Below are 25,844 nucleotides of genomic sequence, written 5' to 3'. Positions count from 1 at the left end.
ATTCAATAAAATTGTCTGTCACCATGTGTTGATTGTTATTAAAACCCATTTGATTCACTAATGCACTTTTGAGAGGGATATTGGCTATTTTTAGCTGATCCCTTTTATGTGTGACTCCAGGCATACAGCACTGTGGTTGATTCTGAGAGATTTATGGCAATTAGGTTTGGGCAATAAATGCTCACCTATAAAGAAAAATGAATTAAAAATAAAATTGACCCTTTTGTATTTGATATTCAATAGCAGAAGCAAGAAGACCACCAGGACAAATGCATTGGCCAGAAATTAACATTCCTCCCCAAATTTAGGGGAGGGGCTGTCATTAATCAGGTGCCTGTCAGGGACACTGCTGCCTTTCCCTATTGTCCTGATTAAGTCCAGGAGAGAACTGCCTTCTTGAACCATTCCAGTCCTTGGGATGTAGTTATAGCCACAATGTTAGTAGAAAGGGAGTTTCAGGATTTTGGTCCAGAGACAGTGAAGGAAGATGAGTGACTTGGAGAAGAAGATGGTGGTGGGTCTTCATTTGTACCAGGATCGATCCCATGGCCTCATGGCAATGCCGGGGTGGGGAAAATGCCAGGCCATGAGGTTGCAACTTGTATTGGAGCACAAGTCTGCTGCCCCTGCTAGCCTATGGCCCATTCCTGGGTTCCTATACCAATTAGAACATTGATGGTGCCACACAACACGATGGAGTGCTTCCTCAATGTGAAAACACAACTTTATCTCCCCAAGGACTGTACAGTGGTCACTCCTACCAATATGGTCACAGACCCATTCACAGCAAGCAGATTGGTGAGGGTGAGGTCAAGTATGTCAATGTAGCTATGGCAGTGGTGTGTGTGTGTGTGTGTGTGTGTGTGTGTATGCGTGTGTGTAAGCATTTCTGTCCGGGCTTCTATATACTGCCCAGAAGGAAACACCAATAAAACTTGCAAGTGAAATATTCTGATCTGATTCATCTTATTTACCTCAAAATAGAGCCCAGTGTGTTCATTTCAAAATATTGCTGATTTTCTTCAGTGCTTTTTCCTCTGTATGGAGAAAGCCCACTGTTACCCAATATAATGTAGGCAGATTATATGTTGGGCCTCCCGAAAGGAGGGAATTTCAGGCTCCTGTCCAGTTGAGTCCTTGAAATTCCACCAATTAGGTCCATCTTGTATTAAGAAGGCCCATCTTCATATGTAGAAAGTATGTCCCTCTTACCACAATAAGATTGCCTATAATATACAAAATGTCTTTTCCATCTTGCTCCTCCAGGTCCTCCTTATTTTCAGTGTTACAATGTTCAGACTTAAGCGTCAGGCCTTATGAACATTCCTGGTTTTAATTGCTGCATGATTGGTAGCCATTCTTGTGGCTCTAAGTATGAGAACACCTTCCCAAAAACATTCCATCTCTCCATCACATTTTCTTCAGTTAAGACAAGCCTTAAAACATTCCTATTTGAGCACATTTTTGGTGTTCCAATCTAATAGCTCTTTATGTAGTCCGGTGTCACATTTTGTTTTATAATGTTTTTGTGACGTGTTTTGAGATGGTTTAGTAAATTAAAGGTATTATAATTTTACCTTGCTGCTGTCTTTGCCTTGTGACAACATCCATCTATCTTGTATTCAAACTGCTTCTATTTCACTACGAGATGCATCTTATAAAGCAAGGTTGTTTTCCTGATTAATAACTATGTTGAACTCTTACTGAGAAAGAAATGCAGGAATACTACTGGCACCTATTGAAATGGTGCAAATGGATTTGTGGGATGAATGGAAATGAGGCAGAACAAAATGGGAAAGTAAGTTTAAACTCTACTTATATCAGTCAAAGCATTATAATGGAAGAATACAGCAGAGAAGTATATAATGGGACAATGTTATGAATGGGAATAATTTAAAGAGAGTAGTTTGCAACAATCACATTATTAATTTTTAAAATTATTTTATTTTTAGCAGAAATTTATACAGGAAGCATCACATAAAACTAAGAACAAAATCATCACTCCAAAAATATATCATAAAGGAACAACTTTTACATTATAAGTTCATGGTAGTATTTTAAATTAAATAGCCAGATGTTAAAAGGGGTTAACACCAAAATAAAGCAGCTTTGTCACAATGAGAATTTGAGAGACTCAGCTCTCCATGGTAAGCAAGGAAAAATAATACGAAGTGATAAAAATCTCAAAGCAAATTATTGATATGATTACCCATTTTGGAAATGTCCATAAGCTATTTACCACAATGGTAAAACACTCCAGACAGCAAAAATGTCTATTATTATCTACGAAGCAGATAATGCTACAAAGCTGGACGTATAGACAAGAAAGTTGCACTTGTATAACATTTTGAAGTACAGTCACTGTTTTAATATCAGGAAGTGTGGCAGCTAATTTATGTATAACAAGGTCATGCGAAGTGATGTTACTTGAGGGAAAAATAATGGCTGCAACATGAGAAAAACACCAGCTGTTATTTGCAAGATATGATATAGAATTTTTTATGTCCAGCTAAGAAGACAAATGAAGGGTTTTATTTTAAAGCATCACTCAAATGCACTATTCTTCCAATACTGCACTGACGGACCAATCTAAATGACATGATTCAGCCCAGCAGTGGAATATGAAAGTAAGACCCTCTGACCCAGACAACAAAACATTTTATAGAATCAAGGAAGAAAGCATTGAATTACATTGAGATACTGGACATGTTTGAAGATGAGGACATTAAAGGTTAATCTGGCCAGGATATTTAAAGTTAAGAAAAAATATTATTAAACATATAAAGAATGATTTTCCTTTTCAGAACAAAGAAACATAATCTCAGAATTTGAATTTAACCCTTTAAAAGTGGGCGGCACGGTGGCACAGTGGTTAGCACTGCTGCCTCACAGCGCCTGAGACCCGGGTTCAATTCCCGCTTCGGGCGACTGACTGTGTGGAGTTTGCACGTTCTCCCCGTGTCTGCGTGGGTTTCCTCCGGGTGCTCCGGTTTCCTCCCACGGTCCAAAAAATGTGCAGGTCAGGTGAATTGGCCATGCTAAAATTGCCCGTAGTGTTAGGTAAGGGGTAGATGTAGATGTAGGGGTATGGGTGGGTTACGCTTCGGCGGGGCGGTGTGGACTTGTTGGGCCGAAGGGCCTGTTTCCACACTGTAAGTAATCTAATCTAATCTAAACTCAGGAAAAAGGCTTTCATGGAAAGTATGGTGAGAATTTTGAATATGTTGTTCCTGAAGTCCACACAAAATCAAAATCAGCACAATATACAAACTCTTATTTATTGATGGGACACTCCTGTTAAGATGAGACATGCCTACTCCTCTTTTTAATCTCTCCCCTCATGGCCATAATCAGCGTGTTCTTGACAAAAAAATGCATTAATTTCTTAACTCCCAAGTGTACAGGCAACTTGAAGAACCAGCAATCTGCTTTTCGTGGATATAAATCAAGAGCATTACTTATTCTGAGGTTCATCCTAAAGAGCTCTTGCAATGTTACTCACTCAGTGCACTCACACATGCATGCAAGGAAAATATGGTTAAAGAGGATACAGCACATTTACAAATTAAAAAGAAAGTAATTCAAAAGTTATGTTATTGGATCATCTTGGTGTTTGCTGGTCTGTTTTTTTATTCACTCGTGTAGGGTGTCTAGATTAAAAGCAATAACAAAAATCATACATCAAAGTTATGCAGGTTTCCCTTGAAGAGGCGGATATTCAGTTGTTCATCAAGCTAGTTACTTGTACTCTCACTACTTGGATTTTTGTATTGGTGGACTTAAAAATGAACAGGAGTGGAGATCTTATGATATAGTACAGCCCACTATTAAAGCATGGATGTTGCTGCCCTGCTGTTGCCTCTTGCTATGTTGTTTTCCCTTGGTGCTTGCAGTAAGAAGATTGACTACTTGAAGGCTGTTTTGATCAGGTCATCAAATGGTCAATATTTCTATTGTCCATGCAGGATAATAGGAACATACAAATCAGGAGCAGGGGCAGGCCATTCTGTCCTTGAGCCTCCTTGGCTATTCAATAAGATCATGGCTGATCTGATTGTAACCTCAAATCCATGTTTCCCCTACCCTTGATAACCTTTCATCCCCTGGCTGAACACAACTCTATCCAACTCTGCCTCAAACATATTCAAGGGCTTTGCATTTGAGGAAGAGAATTCGAAAGACTCATGACCCTCTGACAGAAACAATTTTGTATATTCTGTTTTAAAAGGGTGACCCCTGATTTCAAACATTGACTCCTATTTCTGGATTCTGTTGTAGGAAAAAATATTCTCTCCACATCTACCTTGTCAAGACTGCTAAGATACTCAATCCCAGAGAAAAGTAACTATCTTAATTCTTTAATTTCTTCCTTAAATACCTTTTCCCAGTTTCTTTTCTTGTACTGTCATGGCAGTTGTAATAACTTGAAAATTATGCAAACTCTCCTGGCTTGGAAGCTTCACAAACTATGAAAAAAAAAATTTGGCTACTATGCCTGATTGCCCTGAACTGCAAATCTCTGATTTGGCTCTCCTCTTAGAAGGAAACAGTTTTCCCTCCTGAACTGAATTATTTATCCTTCTGCATAGAATTCAAAAGCTAAACTAATGGCCTCAGTTAGTTACAAACTAAGTAGCATAAAAATTCCATCCATTATGGTAGGAGGTGTCCTCCCAGGCATTTGGCTGAAGATACATGGCTTCTTGGAAAGATGTATTTTAGTCACTTTCCGAGTGACATTCTGATCTTTGAAATTGAAAAACCTTGACAGAGCTAAGACCTAGCAGTTCAGACAGCATCCAACGAGCAGCAAAATCGACGTTTTGAGCAGAAGCCCTTCCTGATGAAGGGCTTCTGCCCGAAACATCGATTTCGCTGCTCGTTGGATGCTGCCTGAACTGCTGTGCTCTTCCAGCACCACTAATCCAGTATTTGGTTTTCAGCATCTGCAGTCATTGTTTTTACAGAGCTAAGACCTACCCATTTCCTCAAAATCCAAATCCCAAATGATTATAATTTATGTGCACACATTTATCACAATGCCTTGTCATTTGACTGATCTGTCTAAAACTCTGTGAAGTTTGAACCTAGAAACAAGTGTCCAGAAATTTTGAATTTTGGTAAGTCCACAACTACTATGAGTGTGAATTCCAAAAAATAGTTTCACTTTGGGATGTATATTTCTGGGGTCGGGTGGAATATGGGATGTGGACCATAAAGACAGGGGATGGGGGCAGTGGTGCAAGTGGAGTGGAGTGGGGATCAGCTAGAAGCAAGGACAGTGGAATGACCTTCTGTGATCACACCTATTACCCTCAATCCTCCCATATTTGGGTAGATCATGGCCCCCCCTGTCAACCTGGCAGGAAGCTCCCTCCGTTTTACCAGTCACAGAGCAATACAGGATGGAAACAGACCCTTCGGTCCAACTTGTCCCAACTAGATAAGAGCCATTTGCCTGCAGGATCAGAGCTAGTGGCAGCAGTGACATTAGCTAAGTGTTAAGTTCTCAGTAATTCACAATTTATGGGTTGCAATTGGTGGCTGGCCTAGAACATCTTTCCACCAAGAATGTAATTTCTGATATGGCAGATAGACAGTGGGAATCTAGGTGAAAGTGAGGATTGTAGATGCTGGAGATCAGAGTCAAGAATAGAGTGGTGCTGGAAAAGCACAGCAAGTCAGGCAGCATCTGAGGAGCAGGAAAATCGACATTTCGGGCAGGAGCCCTTCATCAGGAATCAGAACCACTCTGATCTAGACAGTGGGAATAGATTAGATTAGATTACTTACAGTGTGGAAACAGGCCCTTCGGCCCAACAAGTCCACACCGCCCCGCCGAAGCGTAACCCACCCATACCCCTACATCTACATTTACCCCTTACCTAACACTATGGGCAATTTAGCATGGCCAATTCACCTGACCTGCACATCTTTGGACTGTGGGAGGAAACCGGAGCACCCGGAGGAAACCCACGCAGACACGGGGAGAACGTGCAAACTCCACACAGTCAGTCGCCCGAAGCGGGAATTGAACCCGGGTCTCAGGCGCTGTGAGGCAGCAGTGCTAACCACTGTGCCACCGTGCCGCCCACAAATCTAATCTAATACAATTTTATTGGGAACTCCTGTCCACACTTTAGATTATCCAACAAAATCTCTCCTTTATGGATGCTGGCATTCTATATACTGGACAGGCTAATTTTCCTCACTGATGAGACTGAATAACTTTAAGGTTCAGGATGGGTCTCTAGAATAATACATTGTTGATCTAACCACAGATCAACCTATTTGGGATCTGTTCATGTGCAATCAGGTAGTTTTAAGAGTCAATCACAGAGTAAATATCCACCCAAGCAAGAGTGACCATAACATGATAGACTTTAGCATTCAGTTTGAGAATGAGTAATCCAGTTTGAAACAACTCTGCTCAACTTAAATAAACGTGATTACACAGGGATGAGGGCTAAACTGGCTGGAGTGGACTAGAAAATGAGTTTAGCAGTGTTAGCGCGGATGAAATGATATCAATCCGAGCCCAGAGTGCGGTTCAACAATCGGTAACGTTTATTGATACAGTAACACCGGCGGAGACCAACCGAGGTCCGAATCTCGGCTGTTCTGCTGTTCCCGCGCACTACTACACATTATATACCTTTCTTTGTCAGGATGTGAGGATTTTGAGTATGAATGGGATGATAGTTCCCCATCATCACAGGAGTAGGTGGAAATGGTGGGTTTCCTGCCGTCCCAGGAGAGTTGCAGTATACACACAATAGGGTGCTAATTGGATTATGTAAACGGGTCTGGGTACTATCTGCTTGTCTCTCTCTGTGAGGGCTGGAGGCGAGCACCCCCCTTTGTTCCCTTGGGGTGCTGGGGTGTATTAGTCTGTTCGTTCCTGTCTGGTGGATGCCTGTCCTTTGTGTCAGGATGGTTCTGTATTGATGAATATGGGTGTGTTTCAGTCAGTCTCTTGATTTGATTAGGAGATGGGTTTCCATATTAATTAGCTCCGGAGTTTCGGTCTATGAGTCATGGTTAGTGTCTGGCCTAGTGTGGATTTGATCTGTCCTCTGGCTCCCATCTCCCGGTCACGTGGGGACGGACCGGCAGCTGCTGAGTTCTGTGGGTTTAAGCTGCGGCTGCCGTTTAAAACACAAAATGAATTCCTACAGTTTTACCGATGTAGGCATAGTCCCTTGGCAAATGCGGGGCGGCTCTGATGCCCGCTTGCAGCAGAAAAGATAGTTGATGCACAGTGCCCAATATTGATGAAAATAATGCATGTCTCTGAGGAAAGACACAGTGGCTTTGGAGGCAGTCCAGAAAACGTTCATGAAGTTGACTCCAGGTGTGAAGAGATTTTCTTATAAGGAGAGTTTGAGAAGCTTAGGCTCATGCTCTCTGGAATTTAGAAGAATGACAGGAGACCATATTGAAACATATAAGAATCCATGGGGATTTGACAGGGGAGCTGGAGAAAGATTGTCTCCCCTATCGGAGAGGTTAGAAATAGAGGATATAATCTCAGAATAAGAGGTTACACATTTAAGACAGAAATGAGGAGAATTGGTTTTGCATGCTTTGCAATGGCTTACGTTTTAAGGAAATGGTTTGCGTCTGCATGCAGCATACTACTCTGCCAAACTGAAATGGTGCATACCATAAGGCTCTCCCTGAACAATTCACACACACACAGACCTGATTTAGCACCCTAAATATTGGCACAGTGAGATTCTTAAATTTTCAAATAGGCCACTTTGTATCCTTTTTTCATTGAGGTAAAAATTTTCCAGAGGTATCATTGGATTGATGAAAGCAAAATAATGCAGACGCTGAAAATCTGAAACAACCATAGCGAATTCTGGAGAAACTCAGCAGATCTGACAGCATCTGTGATGAGAGAAATAGAGTTAACATTTTGAATCCAGTATGTCTCTTAATTTTTTAATCATAGGATCTGTTGTGCTATCTTTGAGGAACTAACCATTCTTCCTACCTCTTTGACATTTTGTGGAATGTTTGCTTATTTTAAGATGAAAGCTTTATGAATTCATGCAGGCATTATATTCTAGTGGTATTTGTTATGATATATTTGTATTCTGCTTGCTCCTATTTGCACATTCTGTTACCTCATCATGAGCGACTGTGTGTACTTAACATTTCTTTGATGATTGAATAGTGGTATTTAGATATAGATAGGATTAGCTTTGGGTGCACAAATGGCTCCATGCAAAAAGGCAATGACAACATATTATCGAGTAGAAAAACTTTCTGTATGCAGTACCTGTGCCTTTGGCATATCACATCTTTCCAGTTGTCCCTAAATATTCAATTTTCCATGAATCTCCAAGAAGGCTTAATTTACAATTCAATCAATTCCTGCCCCTTAGTTAGCATTATTTTTTTCATGATTTTATTGACTAGAGAAAATTTGGTTCAACTAAACCAACATTTCTACTATTTTCCTGCACATAAAGCAGTCCTTAATTAATTGGAAATATAAAGTCTACCTCTGAAAGAGATTTTTGTGTCCTTTTAAGCTGTCTAACTTGTTTCACCTTCCTCAGTGTCACAATAAAATTGCCCTTGGTGAAAATCTGGGGTGCAACATAGCTGCAGAATCAAACTTTTCTTTGTAGATGGCCAACCTGTCAATCTACTCTACCCAATGAAAGATATCTTTACTTCAGTGCCTTTAATGGCATGACAGGAACTGAGAAATCTAATTATAATTAGAATAGTAATGAGTAGCTGTTGAATAAACCAGGTCAAAATATTGATAATACGATTAAAAGATTAAATTCTGTAGTATCCTCCAACTTAGAGACAATCAAATAAATCAAATAGTTAGTTAGTTTAACTTTTTCTTTAACTTTTCCTGGGGCCTCTGGGGCCTCAAACTAAATAGCAATTGCATTTAGTACAGAATTAGGTTTAGCAACACAAGCTATTAATTATAATTACATAATGTGCTCGAACATAATTTTGTATTTCAACATCTTTCATTGATAACTGGGAAAAACAACTTCTTCAAGCCTTATCAACCTTGAGGCGATTTACATTAATATGTCACAACTGTGTCACCCTTGATGAGGTACAGAATGAAGTTCACAAATAGGAGAAAACAGAATACAAATATATCATAATAAACACCCAAGGATGATTCACACTTGAATAAAACATATCACTGATTAGTCCAGGATGCGGTTTGCAGTATATAATGCAATTTTGTAACTTAGTCCTTGTAATGGATATGAATCACATTATTTTCCACCTGTACTCATCATGCTCAATTCTAGAATATCAGCTATTGGGACAGTGAAGATAAATATCAGTAAAAGTGCATGATAAATAGTGAAGAACACAAAAAGAAATCATTGCGTGAATCAGTCTGTTTCAAGTGTATGATTGATAGGGACTACTTTAATGTACCCTATTCCATTATGTTACTGATAAAAGCAATTTTTCCTACTCCTGTCTTACCTTCTGATTCTTTACATTTTTCATGACATGGGCAGCAGCACTTTACCTGAGAGAATTATAGAATGTTTGAAGCACTGACAGAGATCAATCAGCTCATTGTACCCTGGTTAGCTCCCTTCCAGAGCAGCACAGAAAATCCTGCTCCCATATCCTTGCCCTACAGCCATGCAAACAGTTTATCTTCAGACATTTCCCATTAGACATTCACAATTTAATTTTCCTCAACCACCTTCTCAGACAGTACGTTCCATGTCTTGGTACATGGTGCAAAAATATGCTTATCCTCCTTTCACAATCAATGCCTTCACCAAGCACTTTAATTTGGTGGCCTGTCTCGTGAGCCTTCTGCCAAAGGACATAGTTTCGCTGTAACTATTTTGTCCAGACCTATCATAATTTTGAGCACCTCTAACAGATCTCCTTCTCTCGAAGGGACAAAGTCTTTCCATAACTGAAGCCCTGAATCCCTGGAACCATGCTTACAAATCTTGCCTGCAACTTCTCTGAAGCCTTTCTTAAATGAAATGCCTGTCATTGAACAGCGTACTCTGATTGAGTCCCAGCAATCTTCCAGAGGGTTTCCCTACTTATCCTTGACTTTGTGAATTTTCACAATTCTCTGCCTTTACTTAGCTAGCTCAGCTGCCCAGGTCTCAGCATTCTTCAGCAGCACCTCCAGGAGGGATGCCTTGTCAGTGTATCCTCTGAGGAATTGATGGCTTCTTCTTCAGAGGTGGAGCAGATGCTTTGTGAGGCTACCCTCTTAACAACGAAGGCCATGCAAGTTCCATTGATACCACAGGACACAAACAAGAGAATACATTGCAAGGAGAAAAGTTCAGTCATTGTAAGAGCACATTAACAGTGGTGATAATGGGTGAACAGCACAGTATTAGACAATGATCCTGACTTGGGTGCTGGGACATGAAGATTTTGGCATCACAACAGGAATGCTTATGGTCCTTTCCTGCTAGGATAAAGTTCATCTCCTCATCAGATGAGGGGAGATGAATATTGGGTACCTTACCACGTGTTTTCTGCACTGCAAAAATGGGGGAGATACTAAACAAGTATTTTGCATCAGTATCTACTGTGGAAAAGGACATGGAAGATATAGAATGTAGGGAAATGGATGGTGACATCTTGAAAAATGTCTATCTTACAGAGGAGGAAGTGCTGGATGTCTTGAAACGCATAAAGGTGGATAAATCCCAAGGACCTGATCAGGTTTACCCTAGAACTCTATGGGAAGCGAGGGAAGTGATTGCCAGGCCTCTTGTTGAGACACTTGTATCATTGATAGTCACAGGCGAGGTGCCTGAAGACTGGAGGTTGGCTAATGTGGTGCCACTATTTAAGAAGGGTGGTAAGGACAAGCCAGGGAACTATAGACCAGTGAGCCTGATGTTGGTGGTGGACAAGTTGTTGGAGATAATCCTGAGGGACAGGATGTACATGTATTTGGAAAGGCAAGGACTGATTAGAGATAGTCAACATGGCTTTGTGCGTGGGAACTCATGTCTCACAAACTTGATTGTGTTTTTTGAAGAAGTAACAAAGAGGATCGATGAGGGCAGAGTGGTAGATGTGATCTGTATGGACTTCAGTAAGGCGTTCGACAAGGTTCCCCATGGGAGACTGATTAGCAAGGTTAGATCTCACGGAATACATGGAGAACTAGCCAATTGGATACAGAACTGGCTCAAAGGTAGAAGACAGAGGGTGGTGGTGGAAGGTTATTTTTCAGACTGGAGGCCTGTGACCAGTGGAGTGCCACAAGGATAGGTGCTGGGTCCTATAGGATAGTGAAGAAGGCATTTGGTATGCTTTTTTGTATTGATCAGAGCATTGAGTACAGGAGTTGGGAGGTCATGTTGCGACTGCAAAGGACATTGGTTAGGCCACTGTTGGAATATTGCGTGCAATTCTGGTCGCCTTCCTATCAGAAAGACGTGAAACTTGAAAGGGTTCAGAAGAGATCTACAAGGATGTTGCCAGGGTTGGAGGGTCTGAGCTACAGGGAGAAGCTGACCAGGCTGGGGCTGTTTTCCCTGGGGCATCGGAGGCTGAGGGGTGACCTCATAGAGGTTTACAAAATTATGAGGGGCATGGATAGGATAAATAGACAAAGTCTTTTCCCTGGGTTGGGAGGAGTCCGGAACTAGAGGGCATAGGTTTAGGGTGAGCGGGGAAGATATAAAAGAGACCTAAGGGGCAACTTTTTCACACAGAGGGTGGTACGAGTTTGGAATGAGCTGCCAGAAGATGTGGTGGAGGCTGGTACAATTGCAACATTTAAGAGGCATCTGGATGGGTTTATGAATAGGAAGGGTTTGGAGGGATATGGGCTGGGTGCTGGCAGGTGGGGCTAGATTGGTTGCAATGGACGAGTTTGACCGAAGGGTCTGTTTCCGTGCTGTACATCATGTATTTCAGATGAATAAGCTTAAAGTTAACAGACTCTGATCAGTATTTCACATTTAACCTTGAGATTCAATTGCTTCAATATTGAGGAGTGTTCTACAAAAGACTTGCCTCACTTTGGTAGTTTCCAGTTAATTGCAAATTTTCTTTCAGTCTTTTTCTAAGAAGTGGCTTTTGTTCCTAATGGACCTCATGTTCAAACAATTGTGGCAGTGAAAATAAAGTGTAGGTGTTCCACTTCTGAAAGACGTTTGAGGCATTTTAGCTCCAGTTATTAGTATTCTTTCCCAGATTATACCAGGGCACAATGCTCATCATATCTTTCTGTCACTTCACTTTCAGCAAAAGGGGATGATGATGCACGAAGTATTCATCCAAAAGCTCAAAGAAGGTAATCATCTTACTTTGAAGAATAATCCATTATTGCTGCTTCTTTGTTTGATGGAAGATTGCAAACAGCGTAATATTATAAGAGGCAACAGTTTGCATTTCATTTGTATTTCAGGCTTAAACTGAATGTTTCATTCTAGTCCCATAGAACTGCTATATTGCAACTAATAAACCGTACCATTGAGGAACAGGTCTTTATGTTCCATTCACCAGTATATTGTAACAATTTACCTTGAATTAGTCTTTCAATATTGGCACTTAGTCCTGTATGAAATAACCATATACTTTACAGGATGGCATGGTGGCTCAGTGATTAGCACTGCTGCCTCACAGTGCCAGGAACCTGCATTTGATTCCACCCTTGTATGACTGTCTGTGTGGAGTTTGCACATTCTCCCCATGTCTGCAGGGGTTTTCTCTCGGTACTCTGGTTTCCTCACATAGTTCAAAGATGTGCAGGCTGGGTAGATTGGCCATGCTAAACTGCCATGGACAAAGCAGCCTGTTTGATTGGCACCCCATCTACAAATATTCACTCCCTGCAACACTGATTCTCAAGAGTAGCTGTATGTACCATCTATAAGATGCACTATAGCGATTTACTGAGTCTCCTTAGATGGCACCTCTGAATCCATGACTACATCCATCTGGAGGAACAAGGGCAACAAGGATGTTGCCAGGGTCGGAGGGTTTGAGGAATAGGCTGGAGCTATTTTCTCTGGAGTGTCGGAGGCTGACGGGTGATGTCATGGAGGTTTATAAAACCACGAGGGGCATGGATTGGGGCAAATAGATAAGATCTTTTCCCTGGGGTTGGGGAGTCCAAAACTAGAGGGTATAGATTTGAGGTGAGAGGGAAATTTAAAAGATTTTAAGGGGCAACATTATCACACAGAGGGTGGTGAGTGTATGGAATGAGATGCCAAAGGAAGTGGTGGAGGCTGATACAATTACAACATTTTAAAAGACACCTGGATGGGTATATGAATAGGAAGAGTTTCAAGGGAAATGGACCAAATGTTGGCAAATGGGACTAACTTAGGATATCTGGTCAGGATGGACAACTTGGACTGAAGGATCTGTTTCAGTGCTGTATATCACTAGGACTCCATGACTTGCATGGGAATACCACCACTTTCAAGTTCAGCTCCAAGTCAGTCACCAACCAGACTTGATATCATCGTTCCTTCAGTGCCTGTGGATCAAAATCCCTAAAGGCATTGTGAGTGCTCCTACAGCAAAAGAACTGCAACATGTCAAGAGAGTAGCTCACTGGCACCTTCTGAAGGACAACCAAGGATAGGCAATAAAAGTCGACTCAGCTAGCTATGCTTACATCCCATGAGTTAATTAAAAATGTGCAAATTGTGCACCAGGTGAATATCACACAATATATTAGACAGGGAAACTCAGAAGGAACCCATGCCTTGCACCTGGAATTGTATTGTGTCCATTAAATAAAAGTAAGGGAACCTGGTCCCTGTTAATACACCTGTTATTAAGGAAGGTAAGCAACAAAAATCAATGTTAAACACTTTTTTTCTTCTTCTGTTGCTTCCACATGAAATCTGTATGCCTTATTGCCAGACAATTCTCACCCACTGCTGACTTCTACTCTGGATTCTCCTGAGATCTCTCCAGAGGTCCTTGCTAGCTTTTGAGCTGGTCAATCTTGCTTCCGTCATCACCCATGAGCTGCGTTTGGCACCATACCATCAATTGCAGCTTGCTGCTAATGTCCTAATTGAGCAGGTGAAGGAACTTTCCATAGTATTGTCACCAAACTCTTTCAGTGTGTGTATTTCATCGCGATCATACCAAATTCAGAGAACAGTTCAAATTTTACAGGTTCATGCTATTTGTTCCTAACTAGTCCAGGGCTTGTTAAATGGACATTAATTTGATTCCATATTATTGACTTCAGAAGTACATTTTAATTTCACTGCCAGATAGAAACTAATGATGGTGGATTGATATAAATCCCACTACAAATGGATAGGGTATATAACTGGTAGCTAGTTACCCCCAGTTTACAGTGACATTCTAAGGGGTCCTGAGGCATAGTGGTAGTGTCCTTCTCTCTAGTCAGAAGGTCCAAGTTCAAGTCCCACCTGCCCCAGACCAGTGTCATAACATATGGTTGATTAAAAATATCTACAATTAAATTCCACTCCAAAAGTTTACTTACAACTGAGGTAAGAATATTTGGCTCAAACTTTCTGGGTTATCACTCCCCTTTATTGAACAAGCTATAACATTTGCCTTTCAGTCTATTTGCAGAACTCCTGATTGCTAAGAATTTTATAATATAATGCCTCTGAAATTTCTTTTTTCTTTACCTTCCATTATTCTGGGATACAGATTATGTGAACTAAATGATGTTTCCACCTGTGATCCCATGAACATTTTTAATAGTTTAGACGAATTATTTTGAACAGTTGCTGTTCCTGACATTCGTCGGGGAAAACTTTAATATTGCTGTCTAAAAATTGAGGCTATACCTGTACTCAGTATCTCCACCATTCATTCACTCTAAAAATTATCCCTTCAACTTCACATGATCCCACTCACTTTTTCTCAGTCATTTAAATCATGCTGAAATTGCTATTTCTCATTATTTCTCATAGCTTTATTCCCTCTTGAACGGCTTAATTTCTTTTTTGCCCATTGTAAACTTCAATGTTTTTCACTTTTTTTGTGTCACTTCTACTTTAATTATCATTCATTCTTTCTAATAGGACTATATGCAGCCTGTACTTTATCGTTTCCATTCTTGAATGTGGGTCCTTTGTTTAATTCATTATTTTTTAGCAAGCAATTAATTTGGAATAATTTCCTTTTCATTCCTTAGTCATTTTCCAATTCAATGACTTTGTATTTTCTCAATTGCAATTGTGAACCTCATTTTGTTATGGCTATTATTTCCCAACGGTTTTCTTATTGTTAGGTTTTAAATGCTTGTACTGTTTCATCATCCAGAATAGGGTCAGGCAGAATAGTGTTGGAAAATACACCATATCAATTAGGGGAAAGTCCTAGGTACATTCCAAGAGCCCTTCTAATTTTGATCACAAACTTTTTATCTTGTTATAAGCTACTTAAGTAAAGTTAAAGTAGTCACTCATTACAATTCAGTTGATATTGCAATTATCTCTAAATTTCTTACAAAACCTGTTGATTTGTTTCTCGCCACTTGTAATTTATAATGTACTCTCATTGTGGTTTCAGGTCATTTATTATTTCCAAACTTGGACTGGATGAAGCTAAGCACAAAAATGGGTATTTCTTGCACCAGCTCTAAAATTGGCAGCTGAGTCTGTTAAGGATACCTGCTGAATTAAGTGACAAGCAAGGAATTAGCAGGACAGAGTTCCAGAATGCCGTCAACTGCAGCTCGCTGCTGATGACCTAATTGAGCAGATGAAGCAAGCTCTTTCAGTGTGTGCAGTGCAATGCCATCGTGCCAAATTCAGAGAACACTTCAAATTTGAGCAACAGCTACTGCTCATTCAGACACTGTTTAGCACTGCTGACTGGGAAATGATGGCAGTGTCAGCAATTACATGCACCCAGGATTGAAGAATGCTAAGAGACCCAGTCGCAGGTGAGAGATGTTAGGAGGAGAATGGATGAGTCTTGTTCATGGAGGGAGAAAATCAGTAGCAGGGTCTGGGAATGGTTCTCAGGCGACTCCCGTCTTTCCAATTTTGGGTTCCTCCATCAGGCAGCACCGAGTGCTGATGAATAACGATCCTCAGCTACAAACAATCCACAGGATGAGTTTTACATGCTTCCTACATGCTGATGAATAACGATCCTCAGCTACAAACAACCCACAGGATGAGTTTTACATGCTTCCTACATGGTGAATAGCCAGTCTGAGTCGATAAAACGTGGTGCTGGAAAAAACACAGCAGGTCAGGCAGCATCTGAGGAGCAAGAGAGTTGACATTTCAGGTTTGAACTTTGAATAGGGCTGGGGAGGGGAAGGTGGCTGAGAAATAAATTGGAGGAGGGGTTTGGGGCTGGGGGAAAAATAATTGGGATGGCAATAGTAGGCAAAGGTAAGAGGTGATTGTGACGGGTCAGTGGAAAGTGTGGAGAGGATAGATGGGAAGGAAGATAGACAGGTAGGTCAGGTCAAGAGGATGGTACCATGTCAGAGGTTTGGATCTGGGATGGGTTGGGGGACAGGAGATTTGGAAGTTGATGAATTCAATGTTGAGGCCTTGTGGTTATAGGCTCCCGAGGTGGAAGATTAGGTGGTGTTCCTCCTCTAGTTTGCGGCTGGCCTTGTTTAGGTGGTGGAGGAGGCCCAGAATGGGCATGTGATGAGGGAATGGGAGGGAGAGTTGAAATGGATGGCTCCAGGAAGGTGAAGTTGGTCAGTGTGTATGGACCAGAGATGTTCCCTAATAATTCTGCAAGTTTGCACTCGGCTTCACTGATGTAGAGGAGACCACATCGAGAGCAGTGGATGCGGTAAATGAAGTTCAAGGATATGCAAGTAAGTCTCTGCCTGATTTGGAATTATCCTTTAGGGCCTTAGATGGAGGTGAGGGGGTAGGTGTGGGCATAGGTTTTGTACCTCTTACGGCGGCAGGGAAAGATACCAGGTGTGGAGAGGGGTCGGTGGGGAGTATGGAACTAATGAGGGAGTCACAAGGGGAATGGTCCCTACTGAACACAGATGAGGTGGGGACGATAATATATTTTTCATGGTGGTGAATGACTGTGGTGGTGAAAATGGCAGAGGATGAAACGCTGGATTTGGTGATCAGTGAAGTAGAATGGAAGGACCAGGGGTTTTCTATCCTTGTTGTGATTGGGAGGGTGTGGTTCGAGGGCAAAGGTACAGGAAATGAAGGAGATGTGATTGAGGGCATTGTTGATAACAGGGCAGGGGAAATTATGCTTCTGGAAGTAAGAGGACATCTGGGATGTCCTGGAATGGAATTGCTTGTCCTGGGAGCAGATATGGTGGAAAGGAGGAATTGGAAATAATTGGTTGTGTTTTTACAGGAGGGGAGGTGTGAGGAGGTGTAGTCAAGGTAGCTGCAGGAGTCATTGGGTTTGAAGTAAATGTCCATGTTAAGTCGGTTACTGCAGTGGTCCTGGAAGGGGAGGAAGGTGTTGCAGGTGGTCCATGTGAATTTGATATCAGGGTGGAAAGTGTTAATGTAGTGGATGAACTGTTCAAACTCCTCATGGGAGCATGAGGCAGTGTCCTGTCACAATTACCTCCTTACTTTGCCCACCTATCACCCAACTACCTTTCCCCTAACTCTGCTCCCCTCATTTATTTCTCAGCCCCCTTTCCCCTCCCCAGTCCTAATGAAAGGTCAAGCCTGAAACATCGACTCTCTTGCTCCTCAGATGCTGCCTGAGCTTCTGTGCTTTTTCCAGCACCACACTTTATTGACTCTGACTTCTCCAGCATCTGCAGCCCTCACTATCTCTGAATACCCTGTCTGCCACTTGGCCAGTACCAGAGAGGTGGCAGAATGAGACCCTTAAATTAAAAATATTTGCCAAAGCCAGGATATGAAGTTACAGTGGGGCTGGAAAGCCATTCATGAGCCCTTCTGAACTTAACCAGGACAGAGGCCAAATGATGATATAATTCCCACCTGCTGCCTTCCCATGTACAGAAACTCTCCTTGTGTGAGGATATGAAATCCACCTGTCATATCCTCCAGTTGTAATTATGACCTCCAGTTGCCTAGCTTTATTTCAGTAAAAATTTGAAATAACCATGGCAACTCTGACCCTTTCACATTTTCCAATGTAATTCTCTTTGTTTTTCGTTCAGTGTACTTTTCCTTAACTTCTGAATTATTTGTACTGAGTTATATTTGTCCCTACTCCTCTTAGGTACGAAATTTAATTTGGTACTCTTTAATCTTATTTTTAACATTTTCCAATGCTCCAAGATTTAATTTGACACTCCCTCATTTTTTAACTTAAACCTAATCCTACGGTAAACAGAGCCACCAGATCAATTTGCGTGAAATCTATCCTATCTATGTGGCTTTGCCATACAACTGACCTTTGTCTGATGTCCCAAGGATTTGACTCCTCCCATCATCAGTCGAATATTGACACACTTAATTTGTTCATCGCAATCCACATAGTTCTGCGAGTAATTTTAAGTTTTCCTTGCAGTTTATTGAGAATATAGCTTCTCAAGTTGAGTGACATGCGCAAAAAGTGTAATGCGACCATTATTAATTTTTCAATGAAACATGACTTTTAATAAGTTCTGTCTCTTAGACGTCATTCCATTGGTTCCATTATGATCAATAGTACAGAAAGTGTCATCTTGCCAGAGCCTTGAAACAGGTTGTCCACTCCCCCAATTATGGATTCCATGTCAAAATTTCCACACAGAAACAGAAAGCTTTTATATGGGGCAGGAGGAAGACATTCAGTCTATTGAGGCTATGCCAGAGAGATTAAAGCTAATCCTACTTTCCAGCTTTCACAATGCCTCAACTTTTCATGCTTGTTGGAAATCTCTTTTGCCATTGGGAAAACTTAGGTTCCATGATACTGTCCTAATTACATTCCCTTGTATCTCTATTTTTTGATATTGTTAGAGCAAGTAAGAACTAGACAATTCCAAAGGTTAGTGAATACATATTCTTACTTGTAAGTTTATAAATAGTTCATCAAGATATTGGATTCAAAGGCATTCATTATTTTTAACAGTAATTATGCATATAATAGGAACTATCTTTAATCGTAATATCACATATTTAAAAGCACATTTACAATCAATTATCTTACGATTGAATATCTGTGGAGTAAGACTCCCTAAGATATACCACTTGAACACACTCAAACAGCAGATCCCATCTTGTCTGAAGTGTTTATTTTCACACCCACCTTTATAACACTCCTTTCTAGACTTCAACATTGCACACGTTTCACAACATTGCCTTTTCCAATTAGCTGCGAGAACTTTAGCTTGAACAATTGACTGTACAGAGTATTCCCTACTAACACTTTAGGGTGATGTGGAGGAGCTGGTGTTGGACTGGGGTGGACAAAGTTAAAAATCACATAACACCGGATTATAGACAAACAGGTTTATTGAAGCACTAGCTTTCAGAGTGCTGCTCCTTCATCAGGTGGTTGTGAAGTATAAGATCATAAGACATAGAATTTATAGCAGAAGATTACAATGTCATGCAATTGAAATGATATATTGAGCAAACCTGGATTGTTAAGTCTTCCATTTTTAGAATGGGTTGCAGGTTTCAGTTCATTAATATGTAAATCTTATTTTAAGTCACCTTCTCAAGATAATTTAAGGTTTTATTACAAAAGGTGACATCTCAGCTCAGACAATGCATTAAAGCTGTGAAGTCAGAGTCTGTCTGTATCCCAATCTTGAGTCAGACGAGCTCTGTTTCCAAAGTGGAATTTTCAAAATATTACAATGGATTGACTGTCTGCACATTGTGCATATTTTGAGCAAAATAGAATGTATCTGCAAATATAATTCTGCAAATACAAATTCACCCCATAAACTTATATGTGTGTGTGCATGACGGAGAAGAGAATGAGTGAGTGCATGTGAGTGTAAGTGCACGTGAGAGATTGTGTGTTTGTGTGTGTGAAAGCTTGGTAAAGTGTGTTTGTGTGTGAGTGTGATGGGGTATAAGTCTGTGAGAGGGCATGTGCATGGGTGTGAGTGTGGGGGTGTATATATGTGTGTGTATGAGAGAGAGCGTGTGTATGAGAGAGGGTCTGTGTGAGTGTATGAGTATGTAAGAGTGTGTGTATAGGTGTGCTTGTGTGAAAAAGTGTAGAGTGTAGTGAGGTCACCTGTAGTGTGAAATGAACTCAAGATCCTGGTTGAGGCCATCCTCATGGGTTGATGGCCTCAACCAGGATCTTGGGTTCAATTCACACTACAGGTGACCCCACTGCACCACACACACACACACACACATTCTCTTACGCAGTCACACACTCACACAGACGCTCTCTCATACACACGCTCTCTCAAACATAGACACATATACCTTCCCCACACTCACACTCTCTCACAGGCTTATACTCCACCACACCCATACTTTATCAAGCTTTCACACACAAACACACATTCACTCATGCATTCACACTCACATGCTTACTCTCACTCTCCCTCTCTCTCCCTCTGTCATGCACGCACATACACATATATGTCTATGGGGTGAATTTGTATTTGCAGAATTACATTTACAGATACACTCCATTTTGCTCAAAATATGCACAATCTGCAGGCAGTCAATCCATGAAATATTTTTCCATTTTGCAAATTGAACCAGTCAGACTCAAGATTGGGATACAGACAGACTCTGACTTCACACCTTTAATGCATCGTCTGAGCTGAGATGCCACCTTTTGTTGAAAAACCTTAAGTTATCTCGAGAAGGCGACTTAAAAGAAGTTCTGGGATTTATGTATTAACGAACTGAAACCTGCAACCCATTCTAAAAGATTAAAGACTTAACAACATCCAGGTTTGTTCAATGTATCATTTCAGTTGCACGACACTGTACTCTTTTGCTATAAATTCTGTGTCTCGTGATCTTATACTCCACAACCACCTGATGAAAGAGCAGTGCTCCGAAAGCTAATGCTTCCAAATAAACCTGTTGGACTATAACCTGGTGTTGTGTGATTTTTAACTTTAGGATGAGTTTTCCAGCCAAACTAAAACTTCTTGAATATCTGCCACCATTTAGCCTTATTATCCCATGGCTGCAAGATCTATGAAGTTTGGTGTTGGCATCTGCTACAATGGTGGTGAATATAGAAATCAAATTGTAACATTTATTATATAATTATCACACCCGAGATCTTTTACTGGCTATCTTCTTTGAAGAAAAGATCAAATACTGATGTAAAATAGCTGCTGTAGTCACCTGATCACAGACTGAGGAAAGTCCAGAAGACACACAAGGAATAAACAAAACTGTCTGCACTGAAATCTAAAGACATTGAAACCATGGGACTGAATCAAGTATCAAGAAACTTAAATGTATGCATCTTGTTTTAATTCATACTTAAATGATAATTTCACATTTTAGGATATGAAATGCTTGCCAGCTTGGAAAACAATGAAGAGAGATTTGGAAATACACACCCATCTATATGTTAACAGATGCTTTTGAGAAGCAGAGAGTGAAGGAAAATGGATGCACAAGCAAGAACTGGAAGACTCTCCGAGAGGAAAATGCCCAAAGCAAAAGGCACCTGGCAAAAAATTACATCTACTGAGAACACAAAGTTACCTGTTCAGGCCGCTGCTAAGGATACGAGAGTATTAATAAACCATTAACCGTTACGTTTCCTGTCTGTATCCAACACTCTGCTTTTTAACCATATCACTTGTTTGTGTATGTGATGTTGCATTAAATTAATTATCCTTGAGGAAAATAGAGAACAGAATTTCTCTTTCTTTCACTCACTCAAGAAACTTTTGTCACTGGCTCCTTCATTTGATCTAGTTAGCTACAATTTCTTTTGTTTTATTGTGATAATTGTGTGCTAAAAAGAAATAAAAAAACATTTATTGTGATTTACTGCAAGGTTTGGTTAAAAAGGGGGAAGCCAACTTCTTCTCCTTACTTGGTCATAACACATTTTTAAATGTTGCTTCTTGTCTCTGCTGAATTCTTATCAACTATTTGGCCTCATCTTTGCTTTTCACTTATTTGGAAATGTAGCTGAAACCAACATTTCCTGCCTTCTAACAGAAACTTTCTGCATAGGTAAAAGCTAGAAGTTAATGTGCAGGATTAACCCTTTTATCACACATGTGCACCTGGTCTACTGGTTTCTCCATGTTTCCTCTTACACACTCAGTGCTCAGCAGCACTACTGGGAAGATAGTGGCTGCTGTCCATACTACACCCACACAAGATTCAAAGCTCCCAAAGGACCCAGACCACAGAGAGTAATGGTGGGAGGGGGATCACCACACAATTCTTCAATCTCAGTGCTATCCATTTATATTTGAAGATAATTCCACTTCTGGAATGTGTTTTATCTCTCTCTGATCTCCTATAAAAACACATCCTGAGAGCAGCATGAGAAAAACTTTGTTAAAATCAGTTTGTCAGGTTCTCCCAGTTCCAGAATTTGCTAAGTGTTGGATTTTTTATATCAGTTTCAATGTGCCTTATTTTTCATCACAAAACATTTCATACAAGTGTGAGTTTGGAGCAGAGCTAGTCCATTTAACCCCTCAAGTCTATTCCACTATTCAATGAAATCATAGCTGATTTATTTGTGTTTAGAATTCCACGCTACCATCTACCCCGGTACCCTCAACTCCCCTGACTAACAATCTTTCCACCGCTGTCTTAAAAATATTCAATGACCTCGCCTCAACATCCCTCTGAGGCAGACAGTTCCATAGAGACTTAACCCTTGAAAGAAAAAAAAATTCTCATCTCTGTACCAAAACGACAACTACTTTTTTAAAAACAATGTCCCCTGTTTCTGGACTCACCCACAACAGAAAATATCCTGTCCATATCTATGTTATCGAGACTGTTCAGGATTTTATTTATTTTCAGTCAAGTTACCCTTTACTCTTCTAAAGTCCAGTGGAAACAAGCCAATTCTGCTTAACCTTTCCGTGGAAAGTAGTCTGCTCATGCTTGGTTTCAATCTCATACGCCCCCTTTGAAATGCCGCCTATATGTTTAAATGCTTTCTTAAATAAGGAGACTAAACAGTACACAGTAATTGAGACATTATCTCACCAATGCCCTATAAAGCTGAAGTACAACATCATCAGTTTTATGTTGAATCCCTCTTATGATAAAGGATAGCATTCCATTAACCTTTATAATTCCATGTTATACCTGTAAACTAACCTTTTGCAACTTATAAATCAGAACACCTGAATCCCAATACAAATTGGAATTTCACACTCTCTGCTTTTTTATTCTTCCTGCAAAAGTGAACAGCTTCATAGTTTCCCATGTTATATTCTATCTGCCAGGATGTTCCACTCACACAACATACCTATATCATCGGCATCATCCTTATATCCTGCGCACAATATACTTTCCCACCTATCTTTTATCAAACTGATTCGGAATAGTAAAAGAAAAGTGATTCACTGCTGGAAATTAATCTTCTGCTTTCTGAGCCTTAACGAAGCCTTTGTTCTAACAGTTGATCTTCATTTGCAGCAGATATTCAAACTCTTCAATTTGCATTTCATCTTCTTTGCCAGTTCCTGTTATAAACATAATCATGCCAACTTTTGGTGACATTCTTCACCATCAGCTGCTCCTACTGAGCGTATGTAAAACTCTATAGTATCCGTGTGTAGCACAAGAAGCTCAACAGAAGGTTCACTGTAAACAGGTCAGGAATAAAAAATGCCAATGAAGGTTTGTTTTTGAATTCACCCAGCCATCTTAAAAGCTTCTGTGCACAATGAGAAAACAATTATAATAATGCTGTTGTAAGTAACTGTGACTACACAGCTGTGTGTCAGTTCACGCACTGCTGCGAATCCATCGGTCTAACCTCTTCACAGATTCTCAACAGGTTTGAGTGTGGGATCACTGCTACCACAAAAGCAGAATTTTTTTTAAAAATCCAGAGCCTTCAAAAGGTTGTTGTGTAAGCAAATCCAATAACAAAAAAAATTCTTATTCTCAAAAGACACTGGTTTCCATGAAACTCCATATTTTTTTTTAAAAACATACATCTCAGAAGAAAGTTCTAAAGATTTATATCTATCTCAATGGAAGTTTTGTCCAAATAGCAACAAAGAAGAAATCAGTTTTCCTCAAAAGAGATGCTAATCCATGACAGCTTGTAGCATCCTATACATTTCAGATTTAGAGGTTGGACAAAGTCAGAAGTCACACGACACCCAGGTTATAGTCCAACAGGTTTAGTTGAAATACAAGGTTTTGGAGTGCCGTTCCTTCATCAGATTGACATTCAATCTTAATTTCACTCTTCACTTTATTTAGCGTACATTATACAAATTCTACAGCGCTTCCTCACAGAAAATCATGCACATGCATCATTAAGATGCCCGCCAGTTTCCTTTTGTGGCACCAGTAGAATATTGCTCTACTTCAAACTGACTTCAACTTACATTCAGCAAAACAGATCTCACTGAGAGATACCATATCCCTTTTGCATCATTCAACACATAATACATTTTTAATTACCATAGCTTCCCTTTTATTTCACTTGCTTCTTTACCTAGTTTAAAAAATACTTCATTCTAAAATTTTTCACTTCGCTAAAATGCAGCTTTTATGTTAATTCTCTTACATTCCCAGGATTTTGTGCTAAACGAGCTAAGAAAACCTTTAAGATCGTTTTCCTGCTGTGGGGAAATTCACTGTAACATTTTGGTCACTAAAGTTCTCTGTGAAATCCTGAGCCACTAGTCAGGAATTAGTCTTTTAAGTCAAATCAGGGAATGCTTTCTCTGAACATATCCATCTTATGATAAGAATGGTTGTCCCCTATCTGGTACCTCAGTGAATGCATTGTCTGTTTTCTAGCTGTTCAACTCTTTGGCATCCTTAATAAACTTAATTTCAAATTTGTTTGTAGCCTTTAAACTTCTCAATTGTAAGGGCTTCTACTTTTCTTTGTACTCCAGCCTTATACATTGTTCTTCCTCTTGTCAAACTATGAGCACTTTCTACCCACCAATCTTTCTGTACTACTACCAGAAATATTCCTCTCCTATGACCAGAATTCTTTTCACAAGTTTGTGATTCTTTCCTAGGGTCATGTTCAATCTCATGTTCACTTCAGAACCCCATATTGCAATTTCTGGCCATCCACATCTTTGTCTCACATTGCTAAATGATTGATCCCTCATCTTGGACATCTTGCCAACATCTGTATTTGTGTATAACCTTACTTCAGGACCTGAAACGTTGACTTCTCTACCTCCTGATGCTGCCTGGCTTGTTGTGTTCTTCCAGCTTCTTGCCTGCCTATTTTGGATTCCAACATCTGCAGTTTTTTTTGTCTCTCACATTTCTATTTGTCAGCTGCTTTCGCTGTCTCCCAATAATGGTCCATTTTTGAAAAATTTCAAAATATACTTTACTCAATATCATCTTTAAGAACATACAAATATTCTGAAAGAGTTCTGCAGAGTCTGTGCAGAGAAAAAAACAAAGAAGACAATGGAATTTTGACAATTTCTCAGAGCTTCTCTACAGTTGCAAAAAAAGGCATTTTCTGCTTATACACGGAACTATTTATGTTCATTTGGAGAACAAAGTCAGAAGTCACATGACACCAGGTTCTAGTCCAACAGGTTTATTTGAAATAACACAAGCTTTCAGAGTGCAGCCTGTTCGTCAGGTGCAGTGAGAGACCAGGGTACACAGACAGAGTTTATAGGCAGAGAGACCAAGGGCAGAGAGATTTAAACATCACACAATTTGTGAGAGTGGAGTGTCAGATAATACACCTCTGCAGGTGACCAAGAGCATTACACTATGTGTAAAGCATTTAAAAAGTCAATGTCAGTCCTGTGT

The sequence above is a fragment of the Chiloscyllium punctatum genome, chromosome 27, assembly GCF_047496795.1.
Source record: "Chiloscyllium punctatum isolate Juve2018m chromosome 27, sChiPun1.3, whole genome shotgun sequence".
Classification (NCBI taxonomy): Eukaryota; Metazoa; Chordata; class Chondrichthyes; order Orectolobiformes; family Hemiscylliidae; genus Chiloscyllium; species Chiloscyllium punctatum.
This window is presented reverse-complemented; position numbering follows the sequence as displayed.